The following is a 17,292-nucleotide window of genomic DNA, read 5'->3' as shown; positions in this document are numbered from 1 at the left end:
ACCTAATGGGTAAAGCGGACGCTGGAGATCAACTCTGAGCAGCAGAAGCGTATACACGGCAACCACCAGCAGCAGCGCGGCTACAGCTCGCCGGCGCAGTACAGGCTGCAACATCTTCAACATGCTTCACGATGTCTCCAAACTGGATTTTTTTTACATAGAAATAAGATTCATGATAGATGAGATGCTTATCTCATCTTAAAGGTTGTTTTCTTGCGCATCGAACGGTATAAGTATCGTCCCTGTACGTCGAAAAATGACTTTGTGACAGCTCCTCAAAGGGAGGCGGGTTTTAGGTCCCTTAACAAAACTCTACGAGGATAAATGACGCGCTGGTCACTCCACAAAGGTCACTTGTTGCAAAACTCGTCCTCTACTTGATAATGAATGAAGTTGCATTCGAAACGTCGTAAAATTATAATAAAATGTCCCTTGGAAACCTGATATTTGGATTTTCACTTCCTATCAAGAGCCTAATTCGCCGAATCGAGAAAAATAAGAAAATTGTCAATAAGAAATACTCTCTGGTCTTCAATGAAACCTGTATGTATATATATGTATATAGGGGCTTAAAAGAGCAAGCGGCTTCGCAGAACCGTAGGTCTGTTTGGCATTTGCTACGAGGTTGGACGATCTCGTCCAACCTCGAAAAGGCGATGTGTCAGTGCTTGAATGAATGAAAAGGCGATGATGAAAAAATGAAATGAAAAGGCGATGATGTCAGTGCTTCTTATAGAAAAATGGGAATCTTGATTACATAGGGAAAGTATGCTGATGTTATTCACAAATTCGGAAATTATATAGGATTATCGAAATCACTGCAAAGGTCTCTGGAGGGCAGGCGGCTTGATCAGGGCTTAACAGCTACCCTTAATTCAAATCAGCGTGATCATGAGAGATGTCTACTGCCTCCACGCCTTTCTTGGCTTTGCTTACAACTAAAGGATGGGCTTGCTTGATATATGGCGTATACTGCGACACATCAATTACCTTACTGATGTCCTGCTCATAATTATTTCGCAAAAAAATAATTAATAATTATAATCAACGCACCTGACTATCTAACTTTAAAGCGGTGATAAATGAATGGCGCTCCATCAAAATACTGACCCAACATGGATAATCCATGCATGCTTAGCAGAAATACATCGAGAAAATCGACTACAACACGGAAAATACAAAATCTAACAATCACACTAGCGAAACATTCGCTAGGGTTTCTTACTTTTCTAGCCTATTAAACATGAAAGCTCCAAGATCCTTGGCCCCTGGGATATGGACTGAACGAAATTTATAAGGTTGAAGGATGAGAGTTCAGTACACCGGACAGGCGTTACTGCCTTTTTGTTTATTTGAATAGATCAATGGATTGTGATCAACTTAGAGAATTAATGAGCTACCTAACAGGTAGTATTTGAACTTATTGATACCGGACACAACAGACAGTCATTCTCACTCTAATTTCGAGTCGCGTTTTTCTCTATCCAATAGCGTCCTGCTACTGTAGAATGTTGGGTGAGGGATGTCATCACGATAATGAAGAAGTACGCAACCAACTGAATTATTAGAAGTTTTGGTAGGTACAGCGGAAGGCCTGGTTGGTTTTGATAATTTCAGTACAGGCTTAAAAGTAAGAGCTGTTCGAAACGTGATTCCGTTTCGCTTGACCAATGCAGAGGTTCTTATACATCTTACCTCAGCCAATCCATAAGAGGGCCAGTGAAATTGGAAAAGTCTAACGAATCGATGATAGAATGAAATCATTCCGAGGAAGTATTTAAACATTTTCTTCGTTTTTCGTCGCCCATGTTCATTATAGCTTCAAATTTGCTGTCCAGTGGTCGTAGTAGTTTGTTTGTTGCCTAAATAATCATTAAATGTTAGTCACACAAAAACAACATTTGGACGGTTTTGCGGACAAATTATAAGCCTAAAGTGTAAGAAGTACAGCCAGAGGTGGGCAGTAGCGCGCTACATGTAGCGGCCGCTACTAGCGGCCGCTACATTTTCAGTAGCGGTAGCGGTAGCGCCTCTACATTTAAGGCAATGTAGCAGTAGCGGTAGCGCCCGCTACATATTTAAGTAGCGATACGAGGTTTTGCCGCTACAGCGCTACCGCTACATTTATAGATAAAGCCTTTAGATTTTCCTTAGGGGACCGGCTACCCTCCAACAAAACTTTTCTCTTTACAGACGGATCGTTTTGAAACTTGGTACACATATGTAAAACAGAAATCTAAGACCTTTTTGTTCATGTAAAATTAAAAAAATGAAAGAAAACGAGGAATTAATAGAAAACGGCATATAACTGGTACTCTAAAAAGTTTATAACTTTTGCAAATCACATGCTACAATGTCGAGACACATATCATTCGATTTGTAACAGCAATATCTAGCGACTGTAGAGCCCCGATTTTTTATTTTTCTCATTGTTTTTTTTTTTTTTTGCGCGTTCTTCCCATTTTTTTTCACATTTTTACCCCCCACCTTCCTCCCCCTCCCATATATAAGTCAAACCATGCACATATTAAAAAAAGGCTTCTTACAAAATGAGTCAAGAAAACGGTAAAGCCAAAATTTCCGATTTTTAGGGTAGCCGGTCCCCTTAATAGTATTAAATATTATTTAAAAACCAGCATGATACATACATAATATAAATTACAGAATAAAACTGTACGAAAGATTTCGGTGTAATGTTGTCAACTGGTAACAACTTAAAAAGTAACAACTAACATATTGACACTAGTAACAGGCTGAGGTTGACAACATTACACCGAAATCTTTCGTACAGTTTCATTCTTACAGGTTTTTTCATCTCTCAGTTTGCTTACAGTTATTTTTACACAGTTATTTTTATGTTTCACCTTCCCTACATGGATGTCTACTTTAATCTACCAATCTCAAATATAATCCACATATATATACAAAAAAAGACTGATTTGTATATGTATATGTGGATAATTTCTTAGATTGGTAGATTAAAGTTCACATTCATGTAGGGAAGGTAAAACATAAAAATAACTAACTTTTTTTACTGTATCTAACCCTGGGGTAACCCATACTAGTTCGGTTAGGTTAATTGCAATAAAGTTGCATCGATATGTTTTAAAAATGTTTTATTATCATTAAATGTTAATGAGTAAATCCCAATAGCAGAACAATAAATATTTAGAGATTTTCAATAATTTTGGCCAGTGTAGCGGCTAATGTAGCGCGCTACATTTTACTGTAGCGGTAGCGGTAGCGCCCGTTACAATCTAGTGGGTGTAGCGGTAGCGGTAGCGCCCGCTCCATTTAGAGCATGTAGCGGTAGCGGTAGCGGTAGCGCCGCTACATTTCCAAGTAGCGCTGCCCAGCTCTGAGTACAGCACTGAAATTTTTTACATGTTCAGGCAGGGTCTCACTGCACACAAAAATGTTGTTAAAATACAATGACACATTGGGCAATCAATTTGAAATACGATTATAGTCATATGCAAAGTAGTGGCGTGTCAAAACGCTCGGTTATGGTTAGTGTTTTAGGGTTGTAGGTTTGTTTTGCATTTCATATTTATCCTTCGTTAATTACATTTCCCTTATAATTAATTTAATTAATATATTGATGTAGGCGAATTTATTGATGTAGGTAAATTTGTCGATGTATGTAAATTTATTGATGTAGATAAATTTATTGACGTAAGCGAATGTATCGATGTAGGTGGATTTATATATGAAGGCGAACTTTTTGCTGATGGTGAATTTATTGATATCGATGAATTATGGATGAAGGCGAGTTTATTGACGTATGTGAATGTATGGATGTAGAATTTATTGCTGTCAGTGAATCCAATGTTGACGAATTTACTGATGTAGGCGAGTTAAATGATGTCGGTGAATTTTTTGATGTAGGTGAATTTGTTGATGTAGGGGAATTTATTGATGTAATGTAATTTACTGATGTGGCTAAATTTATTGATGTCGGAAAATTAATTGATGCCGGTTAATTTATTGTTGTAGGAATGTAGGTGAATTTCTTAATGTCGGAGAATTTGTTGTAGGTGAATTCATTGATGTAGGCAAGTTTATTGATGTAGGAGAATTTATTGACGTGTGTAGCTAAGAGACAGAGAGCTAGAAAAGTTGAGGATAGACACTGAACAAGAATTAAGGAACGAGAACATGAACTTAAAAAAAATAGAATTCAGATGTAGAACTGCCCCTGTTACCAAGTTTTTTGGGTCTTCAGTCAAAATCAATCCTGAATTCTTAACAGTACATAGCCTCTTCTGGTTTTGGTCAGATTTCGACGTTGATTGGACGTTTAATTTGGATTGTTCAACATTTCAACCTGAAATCAACATTACACGTACCAATATCGACGTTATTTCAACATTGAAATAAGTTTTTTATGCTCTTCTACTGTCGGTCATATTTCGACGTTGATTTGACGTTTAACTCTGGTTATTCAACATTTCAATCGGAAATCAACCAATAATCAACGTTTTTTCAACGTCAAATGCCTCCTGGGTAAAACCGTAAAAAGCAGCAGCAGCCGTATTGACGGCTCATCAGAACTGACCTCATCAGCGTGTTCTCACAGCAAGGCAGCTCCACGTCTAAAATAATATCCCGAGATCGGGAAGTATAGAGACCTATATCTATACTACAATATATAATAATCAATAATATTTATTCAGTTGCATAATATATTTATTTTATTCAATAGTATTATTTAAAGCGAATATTGTCTATGCCATTACAATTAAGATCTTGGTTATCATACACATCATCTCGTATTCCAATAAATATTTTTCATTCATAATTCAGAACTTTGGTAATAATTTTTAGGTGTGGGTTTTACATAGCATCACGTTTGTAACCGTGAATAAAACATGCAGTAACAGCCCCCAATCCTTTATATATAGACTAATTTTTAGAATGCAATCTTAATTTACGAGCTTTCACTATGTATAATTGAATTGCATAAAACCCATGAATTTAGATCGTTAATTAAATTACCTGAAACTTGTTCTACGTTAAAAAAAATTCATGTTATGATGGGTTACTCACAAAAAGTTCTCAGGTCGGTCCGTGATACTTGGACTACCACTTCTACATAGCCAGAATGAAATGTATCCACCATGTGACTTCTGAAAATTTGTCAAGTTAGGTTACGAATATTGAAAAATTCTTCAAGCAGTAATGCTGGGAAATTACCTGGAAGAGTGGTGCATGTCGGGAAATTAACTAGTACATAAATGAATGCTGGGAAATCACATTGTATAGAAATTAAAACTATGAAATTGTACAGCGATGAACGTTGGGAAACGTTTTGGGAGATAATCGGGGAAAATAATTCGATGCTCATGGTCACTCTAAGATTTTCCATAAAATTAAATGCAATAAAAATTAGTTGTCCTAATGTATATCTGTTTTAACTTTTAAGTGATAACTTTAGTATAAATAAACTTCCGAACATATTGTCTCTTCCTCTCAACCAGAGATTCTCTGAAGTCTTACCCTTCTGTTTTCGAAAATAATAGGTGATGAGACTGGTTGTAATGATACTGATAATGGTGGTGGTGTAGGTGATGACGCTTGTATTCCTCATTCCAAACTTGGAGAAGAAATAGGAATTTCATTTCTGTCAATATCGGGCATATTTTGTCGTTCGTTGATGACACCAAACCCACCACATTTTTAATAAGATAATAACCTTCACTTGAGGTTGTCTATCCTAAATAAAACTTCATGGACTTTAACACGGAGATTAATGGTGCTGTAGTTGGATTGATGGGCTATTTCTATATCATCTTCATATCATATATTAAATTAACTATTTATCTTGGCGTGCTAAATGCCTACAAGGAATCTGAATGCCTCGTAAAATTTGTAAAAACACACTCTTGCCAACAGCTAAACCACACTTTAGAACATGTAACTGCTCTATAAGCATGAAAATACCGGCTACACAGGCCGCAATGCATCGTTGTGCGAAAGACAATATGCGCTGCTCACAATCTAATCAGTTACTTGTAGGGAAAGCTATTGATTATTGAGAGAATAGAGTAAATTTCGTTTGTTGTGTTGTCTGTTATATTGACCCAACCTTCAGCTGTTTCCATAATATGAAAAATATTTAAGAAATGACAAAATTTCTTAAAATTTTGAATGATAAAATGGTTTGGTTATTAAAATCCGCATGGTAAGTAACTCTGCGGCTGACGGTAAATATATATCTGAACATCACAAAAATCACTATTATATAAAAAAAGAGCTAATACGTTTTTCTGAATCATTCCTAATACCAAGATCGCAAAAACGAAGATTCATCGCCCCCTAGATGCTTCGCATGCGTGTATGTGGTTTCGAAGAGTTACATCTCTTCCACCATTTGTGCTATGACTAGCTACACCAGAACTAGCTCAGAATTTTTTTTCTGATATGACTCAACGTCATTCTTTTATTTTTGTCGCTCAATAAAGCGTGAAATTATGTTGCTGTATTTAAGCAAATATTGTCCGGGCACTACAAGCGTAGTGCCCGGGCACGAAGGTGGCCAACTACCGAGTTGAATCTTAAACAAGGACCTAGATTTGTAGCTTTTCTTCCCCGAGATACTCGAAATATACACGCATTAAAAATTTCTCCAGACATGTCTAGACACGTAAGTAAAATAAAATCAAATCGGGAAGCAGCTTTCCTGACCCTGACCACAAGCACCTCATTTCATAAATCCCATATCACTCTCAGCAGCGTTGCCAACTGGTATATTTCTATACCATATTTCACAAATCTGGTATTTTCAGACGATGTCTGGTATGAATATTTTAGATCAGGTATATGAGCCTAAATCTGGTATTTTCTGACTTACTGCAAATTTGCTGCATTAACTTTCGCCTTTGAAGTTTGAACTTCCACCAGCGTAGTCGTGGATTATATAGATCACCTTCAGAGCGGCGCGACTAGAGGTTTCCCGCCATTTTTGGAACCGCGATATTCCCGCTAGATGAAATAACCTCAATCTACTTGTCAACATTTAACAAAAGTGCTTAGTGCAATATAGGCAAGAGAAAGATAATTTTTGATTGATTACTGATCAGGGAGGATACAGCCAAGGACGAGTGAGATTGTCGAACCTATCTCTGCGACGCAATCTTTGCTGTTTTTGTTTGGTGGTTGCGAATTCAAGAGTGCCACTTGAATTCCGAGTTGCCATTCAATATTTTACTGATCTTGAAAATCATTATCCATACATGGAACTGGCTGCCTACTCCATTGCATTCGTGGAGCGAGTGTTTTCACAAGTCACCTATGTGAAAAACAATCAAAACGAAATAAAATTTCATCTAAGGTACTGGAGTCAGTTATTCGGACCAAAAGCTATCTGCTCAGCCGCAACAAGTAATCACACCCGAAATGTTAGATAAATGCAATATGCAAGCATGTACGAAAATAAGCAAAAGGAAGATGACCTGTTTCCGTGGCTTGCTCATGTTGAGCGAAGGGGAAGAAGTGCCACAATGTGATAAAAAAAAATATATAACTCAGTACTCACTGCAGTGAGTGACAGAGAGCGCATTTTCTCGTCGACGAAAACTTGAGGTCACGAACGGAATGACAGACGACAGACAGACGGACATGGCGAGCACAATAGTGCATTTTTTCCATAAATGAGAAAATGCGCTAAAAAGGAAAAAGTGACAATGTAATCAAACACAGGAAAAGAAAAGTGTTAACATTTTTCAACAGAAAGAAAAAAATTAGCGTGTTCAATTTGGCTAATTATCGTCTAGCCAGATAAATGCACAAATATGCATAAACATATTTTTTTATATTTCCACACCGTGACATGTAATTAACATTGGTGCTTGCAACAGATGGTTGGAGATTAGCCGTGTAGAAGACCATGTACCTGAAAATCAATTAATATTTATGCCTGAATCAATTGTTGAAAACTAAGGTCAGTAATTCCATTTTATAGTAAAGCCCTAAGTTATCACAATGTTTACCTGTATCTAAATTTAAATCCATTCCGGCGGTATTATCTCCATTTAACGTGTCGAACTGCACCCACCATATCTCGCCATATAGAGGTTAACCCGCAACCTCGAGATTTCAGCCCTGCCAGTGCCAGCCGGCCCAGTTCAGTTCATCGCCAACCACCACCATATGCAGACGCCTTTCCTTCTCTTCGTGTACGGATTACTCCGTAGTTGGTTCGATCGTGAGATGGAGATCGGCTAGCTTCTCAACGGACGACACCGTCAGTGATGTGGCACTCCGTGGACCCGTGTGCACCCGACGGCGGGCTGATTACGTCTTCTGCTGATCCCTTCACGTCGTCGGCGGGACTCTATAGAAGCCTAGTGCGGTAGAGGTGGAATGCAGTGCACTGTTTAGAGTGACATGCCGGTCGACCATCTTTCTTTCAGTTTCATAGGTCTATACCCACACGTTATGATCACTTATGCTTTTACCACTCGTGAACTTTAAAAAGGCGATTGTCGTGCGCAATATTGTTCAAATAATTGAATTAATTTTACAGCATCCAGAACTCTGGCTCTGGCATGATTTCATATCATTTTCTCAAATTTAATTTCCATATTTGCAGGCAGTCACTTCTTGTCAGCCGCGCGCGGTTCGGCGGCAGCACTCCGACACTCCCTCCCGACGCTCTCGCAGGAATTTTGCCGCTGCTTCGGGGTGCGCTGGAAACTGCGGGGATCTATAAATAATTTAACTTTGATTCGATGCCGTGTTTCTTTTCACCCCCCGCTCGTTTGCGTTTTCAAGATCAATATAGCTGTGATTTTACTTAAGCATTAATTTATAATACAATAATAATTAATTCTGCACAATTCTACTGAACCTTCAATAAACTAACAGCTATCAGATATGAGACAAATTTTCTAAGTTGCTCAGGCGAAACTACTACCGTGCTTCACTCGTCTGTATTCTATATATCTTTCATCAGAGTAAGGAATCAAGGTTTCAAAGCTTGTTGAAACCTGCTCTTTCTATCGTAAAATACACAATAAATTCAAGAAAACATGTACCCTGTTGCAAGGATTAGACTTCAGCTTCACTTTTGCAGTTGTGGATATGGCGTTGATGATGATGAGGTTCATTGTAGATAAAGCATTGAACATCAAGACGTGTGGCCCATTGATCAATGAATATAACTAGACTTCTCAGAATATTTCAATGTACATCAATGAGATGGCCAATAAACTTCAGAAATCGCAATTAGCTCATAGATGTAACGCGATCCTTGAGGCATATGGAGCAGAAGGTTCAGAATAATCTTCAAGCTCTACAGAGGGAACGTGTGGAATGTGGTGATTGTTATGTGCCACAGATTCAGTAGATTGTGGTCTAGATTTCTCGATATCGACAATTTTGAAGATTTTTTCTGCTACCAAGATGAATCTGAAGGCTGTGATGCATGCTGTAACTCGAAATTTGATGAGGATAATGAATTTGTGATTTGACGGATTGCGATTTGTTCTCTTGACTCCCTCTTCTTCCTATCCTGCGTGAAAAACTGGTTCAGTAAAAGGTTAGTGGCCGAGTATTAATTTATTTCTATATGAAAAAGGAAGCTGTTGCTTTCAGTTTTCCTGCATTTTCATTGGATTATAATAATTTTCAAAATAACCTTTTAAATTATTGACGGGTGCATGAGGTACATGCTTCCTGTGCAGAGGACGATTTTACTTCGTAAGAGTTTGTTTCTATCATTTGATTCATGAGAAAACGCGGGCAGTATCTACATACTCACAATATTATGTATGAGCATCAAGTATGTCTAGTTGTCTAAGTTTACCATCGAATTTTTGGTCGTATAAAGTTGTCACATTAATCGTGTCTGTATGATTTTTACAACGAATTCCTCATTTCATTTTCAGTTTTACGAGCATTTTCAGCGAATATAATTTTTTCCGTAAAATTTAGGCACATTTATAATTTTTGAGCTGGCTCTAACTTGCCACATGCATTTTTACACATCTTAAACATTTTCACTTTGAAGCACTTACTCCCCTCCCGCATATATTTTTTAGTTTTTTCTTCTTTTTTTTACGTTCCCTGGTAACAAAGTTGTTTTAATTTAAGGTGTTGGTGCCCAAAGTGTCGTACTTAAACAAGAAGCTGGATCTGCAAGTACTAATTTTTAGCGCATTTTCTCATTTATTGAAAAAAGACGCTATTGTTCTCGTCATGTCCGTCCGTCCGTCGGTCTGTCCTTGACTTCACGTTTTCGTCGACGAGTAAATGCGCTCTTTGTCACTCACTGCAGTGAGTACTGAGTTATATTTTTTTATTTCAAAGGACATCGACTCATACTCGAACAAATTTATCTATGGTAAGCAAAGCCATCTCGATTGCAAGTTCCTGAGCGAGACACCACCTATTCATTATGGTTGAACTATCCTATTCATCACGTCCATCTTGAAGAGATTCATCGAAGTGTCCATTCATTGCTTTCAATTTGAAATAACTTCTGATTAACAGTTTTTCAAAATTAGATCATTTGAAAAAAAGCTAAGTGCTTTTTAAACGTTTTTTTCAATTCATTGCATTAAGACTGATCAGCTTGCACACTTTTCGTGCAGCAATATTAGTTTTGAAATTCAAAATTTAGGTTTTGGTATTTTAAGTTTACTGAATATGTTAGTCATACGACGCCTATTTATTTGCTGTCAACGGTTAAAAAACTACTATGCGTCTTCGAGCTACGTGAATTTCCCTCATGCAAATCTGCTCGGCTAGTCGGTATGAATGCAGGAGTCGAGCATTGAAGGACAGAACTTTTCAATGAATTATACTTCTCCCGAACACCGGCGTATCTTTGTATTCATTTTATTTTACTAGAGATATTTGTTGTGCGTGAGTAGACAGATTTACCGTCGATAAATATTATTATAAAATATTAAACTAACTACTGCAAAATTGATGGCGACCTGAGTAGATAGATGAGTTCATCCTCGTAAGTTTTTTGTTATGGGTCATAAAAAACGAGCAAAGATTACCTGCTTTTTCATGGTTAACTGCACGGAAAATATTCAAAAACTCTCCTCATTAAACGCTCGGACGTGACTGATATTTTATTGCAATATAATCGTAAAAAATAATATGCGTTTAAAAATTACTTTTTAGAGACAACACTTCTGAAGAATCCAGTGTCTTGGATGTTGCACATCATCACATGTACTGTGAATTTCTATTTTTATTTTCAAATATTAAAAAAAAATATTTTTCAATTTTTTTTAGACATCAAAATTTTGTAAATTTTCAAAAATATTTATTCTTTCAACTGATCCATGCATTGTCTCTGACTTAAGTAATTGTGCAACATTTCAGATCGATTGGACAGGTCAAATTGTGTCATGTATGGATTATAATATTTGTGGCAGACGAAATTATTTTTACATTTTTTTCAATAATGAAAAGAATTTTAATTTATAAAATTATTTATTCTGTCAATTGATTCATGCATTGTCTCTAACTTGACGCAAGTGTGCAAAAATTTCAGATCGATTGAACAGGTATAAGTGTGTCAAATATCGATAATAAGACTTGTAGCTAACAAAATTATTTTTATTTTTTTTTTAACTTGAATACAAATATTTTTTAATTTTAAAATCATTTATTCTGTCAATTGGTTCATGCATTGTCTCCAACTTTACGCAAGTGTGCAAAATTTCAGATCGATTGGACAGGTAGAAGTGTGTCAAATATCGATAATAAGATTTGTAGCTGACAAAATTATTTTTAATTTTTTTAAATATTGAATAAAATTATTTTTCAATTTTAAAATCATTTATTCTGTCAATTGGTTCATGCATTGTCTCCAACTTTGTGCAAGTGTGCCAAATTGCAGATCGATTGGACAGGTAGAAGCGTGTTAAATATCGATTACAAGATTTGTTGCAGACAGACAAACAACAAGAAGTGAAGTTAAAGAGAAGTGTTGTAATAAGACAGATGATATAGCACGAGAAGAGTTTGAAAATTGTAATGAGCTTGTTACATCATATTAATATTTTTCACTTAATATTTCGCCTTTTGTTAATTGAGTAGCCAATAATTGGCTGCGCTTTTCACGGGTCAACATTTACAACAAATTTATTTCGTAGACTCCAGATCAACTGCAATTAGCTCATTTATTTCACAGTGATCAAACGCATCGGCCATTAGTCGCCGGTAATTACACGAAAGCTGTTTCCAATTTGATAATTTATTTATGGCAAGCCACAGCATTAACCTTATGTTAATATTGGCTCGTATCGAATAGATAGAAAGCACAAATGTGCAATATACGATCATTATGATCAGACGATGCAATAAATAACGAGATATGGTTCAAAAAGCAAGGTATAGAGCATGGCACCATCAGGCTCTGTGTCTGGGAATTACCTGTCGTGCAAGATAAAGCGAGTCTCTGAGAAAAGTTTATCTTAATCAATTCGTCATGTAACCACCTGATGATTAAAGTTGCACGGTCTCATTACGTGGCCTCATACTTGGTATCATAAGTGGACTTGACATCGAGTGGCGAGATCTTTATCAGCGATAAGAGCTGATTAAGATCTAGCGACATCAGTGAACACGTTTTGGTCATGGCCAGTTGTTGACCCGAGTCGATTGATTACCTAATTTTAATTTTATCAATTTTTAAAATTAAAAAAGCTATTACATACAAAAAAAAACAAGCTAGCTATTAAATACAAAAAACTTTCTTGTAAATTCATTTCCTTTGATGTATTACGACTCATTTTTATGTATAGGTTAGATTTTTATGTATACCAAAAAATAGGTTAGAAATAGATAGAAGTTGGTGACCAGAATGAAATTGAATTGACTATTATAGTATAACTTCGAAGATCATAAAAATTTCCTTTGCACTTTGCCTCCACAATGTTTTGTACTCCACGTGGTGACTTCAGAAGATCACAAATCATCAATTTATCTATTACTGCAATACATTCTCAGGTTAATTACTTTCAGAATTAGGTATATATTCGTGATTAACTTCGGAAGATGGCCTAAATCTCCCGAAAAATTGCCTTAATATCTATGGCCTTTACATGCTGCAAAATAATTATATGAAATTCACGGGCGTCCGTTGTTTGGTTCGAGAATTGGCTGTGTTAATTTCGTCGGTGTTAGTTCAGTCGTTTCAAATTTCAGTTGTCCAATTATATTTGCAATCCAACTCGTTAAGCTACTTAACTCCAGAAACTCATTTGCTTTACTACTGAGGAGCAGCTGCATTAAATCCATGCACGAGAGTCGATTTAACAGTCGATTTTCTATCAGAGTTGAGTTTTCTGACAGTGATTCAATACGGTGTTTCACCGATTCACGAAATTTATTCAGTTCACAACTGTAATCCAGTTCCTAAATATCAGTTAGATGATTATAGGGAAACGGGTTGTAGGATAATATCTTAATTTAGTCGATCGTAAGTTCCCTTCTTATAAGAATTCATTCAATTTACAACTGCCCTCTGGTTGCATGAATTCCGTATGGAAGTCGTTACATTGGTTTTGAATTGGATTTTACGACATTACCTTTCGCGATTTAGCTCGCAGGTGGACTTGATTAGTGAATTCGTTCATTTTACTAATGTGCGTAATATTTGTATGAATTTCACGCGTGTCAGATCTGTCGTTTAAAAATTTGTTCTCCAATAGCATCTGTTGAAATTAAATTCGATGTTTCATCCAACTTGAGGCGTTCTTTTATTTCCGTATTGCGCATTGACTATATATACATATGCATAGACAGACTATATAGATAAAGCTATGGAAAAATATATGTTCAGATTTGAAATGCCTAGCACCATATCGAACCCGGTGGAAGTCTAGTAGCTACTTCAAACTATCGTCAGTCATGAAAAGATCCGGTCAAATAACACGATATTAGATCTTCTGTGAACAAGGCACGAAAAGGAAAAGAATCGGCGACAGGCCACATCAGGCCTACGCTTCAGCGCCGAGATCACTATGTTATGTTATGTTATGAATTTTACGAGTGTCAGTTCAGCCGTTTTAAAACGCTTGTTATTTTTATTATACATTTATACATTCGCTTCACAAATGTGCAGTGTCTGTACGAATTTCATCGATAACAATTCATTCAATTTAGAATTGAGTTTCACGGTATATCTCGTGATTTATCTCGGAATTTCATTTAACGCAATGAATTTGTTCACTTCATAACTGAAAGTGGCTGTTTGAATTTCCCAGGTGTCAGGTTTATTCTTTAGAAACAGACTTTTAGAAATGAATATGCATATCAACAAATATCTTTAAATGCCTTTCGATTGCTATTCAGTACCATATGCAGTCACTTGAAAGCAAGCAAGTAAATTATTCCCAATAAGATCGTGAGCTCGCCCGTGTATTAAAAGTTTCCAACTGAAACTTCAACCTTAAATATACTCGACCAAGGAAAGGAATTGCTGCTGTTTTTGGCCGATTGCATATTCGTTCTTTGTGATTGTTTCAGAAATATTTACTTCGAAGAAATCAAAATTACAATATGTTATTGTGTGTCTGAGAGAGTTGTTAGCTAATCACGGTCCTTACATTACTACAATTAGGAAATATAGAACTTAATGAAAAAATCTTTTCACAATTAGACAGAAAGCTCTTGTCAACTTCCAGAAAGGTTTCAAATCTTCCCGTCGTGAGTTGAAAAGAGAACTCCTCATAAATCCCACCGCAGACCGCGTTTCCCGTATAGGCAGTCTTGATTCGATTTTCTTTTATATCGTCAAAGTTGTCAGTGATAAAACTCTTTTGGTGTAAGATCCTTTCGAATCGGCATTTTTCCACTTTCATTGGATTTCAATACAATGGTGGATTTCAATACAGTTGTAGACACACTGCTGCCTTCATGCCCTAACTTGTAAATTAGCTTCTCTAGCTGCCTCCATGTCCGAAATTTGATGCATACTACATTACATGTGCAACATGATGAGGCCGCCTCTCCACTTGGTTTGCAGTGAGCAGTCGTTCTCAGTAGTCATGATACGGACAGCTGTTGATGTACGTAAAGATAACGCTAAGTCGTCGCTTTCACAACAGATCATATTGCATCAGTTATACAATTGTATATTACAATTTCAACGCTTTTTTTCATACTGCTCGCAGAAACAGCAATAATACTTGAACTTTTACACCAGGTTATACATATACTACTTAAATGTTGCAGTATAGGTGCATGTTCTACTGAATAGTTTTCCTGAAAAGCTTATTATTTGATAACATGATTAACAAGAATGTAGATAATCGTTTAGTCAGGTTCTGTATATTGAAATTTGTTCCTTCCTCTGCACTTATCTGTTATTATCCGTAATATTTCTTTACACGTGCATTCTGACCAGCTATTTCAGATTTATTTTCTAAATGAAACTATGGGATTCATATTATCATTGTAGATTCAAAATCATTGATATTGATAAGGTCACAGTAAAATGAAATTGCATAATCTCAAGATACTAAATCATTGCTTCATGATCATGAACTAATTTTTATCGAAATTAACTAGGTAAATTTCATGGTTACAGTGTTCATTACTGGAAAGATTAATGAACCGATTTGAATTATTGTAATTTAGAGCTGCAGTATTTTGAATAAGAAAAATAAACTAGAAAAATCTTCTGATATTCTGTTCATATCACTATAGTGTTTCTCATATCATGTAATCTGCAATTACGAAAACAAGAAATGGTGAGTTTGCTGAGAACTTTGTTCTCTTTCCCCCCAGCCCACGCTTGTTCGAGCCGAATTGATCATTATCAGATACAAAGCGATAAAGATCTTAGATAACGGTTGCCATGAGGCCCATTACTTAATCTATTATAATCATAATTATTGCAAGGAGTAGATATCATTGCCTATACCGTTACATTGTTTTCTAAGCATTTATTTGAAATTTTTTATTTCCAAGAATTATTAAATATTAATTTCAAAACTGAAAATTTCCGAGTGACATCTTAGCATGAAACTCAAATGCTGAATTCAGAGGTAAATTTGATAGGTGTTTAGCCGGCTATCATCAGTTATGCAATTTATGCTTGCAGCGATCGTTTATATCAGCATTATTATTCTCATCAAATCAAAGTACTAATCACTATGTTTGTTTAGTACACATTAATTAATTCTGAATTATGGTCTCATAATAAGAGGTTATTTGCTATTGCAAATGCTCGATTTGTCACAATGAGTTTATCATGGTAAATTTCCTAAATTTTTGGTAACAGAAGCATTCATTACTTGGACTCAATTTCTTAATAATTTACTTATTTTTTTCCTTCTTCTAACGTAACACACAACGTATATGTATTGATGAAGTATTTAAAAGTAGGTGGGCTATGTCTCAATCGAAATTATTCGGAACCTACATGCATGGAGCGGAAGGGGTAAAAAGGATTTCTCCAGCAATATTATCATCAGATGAATTTTCTCCCAATACTTTAACACACAATTTTTTATTTACAATATGAGTATAAACTTCATTTATTCTTAAATTATTATGCTGGAATTAATCTTTATCGCATTATTTCTTCTCTCTTAGGTCTTCTGTTGTCTCAGGTCTTTCTCAAGCAACAGAAAGACCTGAGAGATCTTCCAAACTTCTTATCAATAAGGCCTAAGTAAAAATGGCTCTCAGTAGTCATTAATTACCGTCATTCCAATATCATTATTCTTGTACAATATTAAGCTTCCGAATTCTGATTAGAGGAGCGGTGGGAACAGTATTTTGGAGTGTGGTAACTTGAAAGGAAAAAATGTTTCATATATACTTTTATATAAGTGAAGTATTCAGGCTATCATTGAATAAAGTCTACATATATAACTGCGATTAAAAATACAAACTTAATCGCAGTTAATTGTAAAAATTTAAATGTCTCATTGCTGCAACAAATAAAAAGTGATGCATTATTAACATATAATAATACACCGTGATATATGATCCCGCGTGTACATTTAAAATTCCGGTAAAATCAAAATATATCATACGGAATTTTCGTTTTTTCTATTAACAATAATATTAGAAAATAATAATCTATAACATTAGAAGATGATATTCTATGGTACCTACCTACATGATCTAGAACCAAACACATAGAACCAACACATTGGTTTGGTTCTAGTCTAGAAGCAACACACATTGGTTGAGACTGACATTTATTAGTAATGATTTGCGTAACTGAGATACGTAGCTCCAGGTGGGCGAGATAAGCGATGCTATATCAGAGGTGGTGTCAGGAGTGAGTGTCTCACTGCGCTGACTGGT

This window comes from Hyalella azteca, unplaced genomic scaffold (assembly GCF_000764305.2).
Source record: "Hyalella azteca isolate HAZT.00-mixed unplaced genomic scaffold, Hazt_2.0.2 contig11415, whole genome shotgun sequence".
In the NCBI taxonomy this organism is placed as follows: domain Eukaryota; kingdom Metazoa; phylum Arthropoda; class Malacostraca; order Amphipoda; family Hyalellidae; genus Hyalella; species Hyalella azteca.
Note: the sequence above shows the minus strand (reverse complement) of the source record.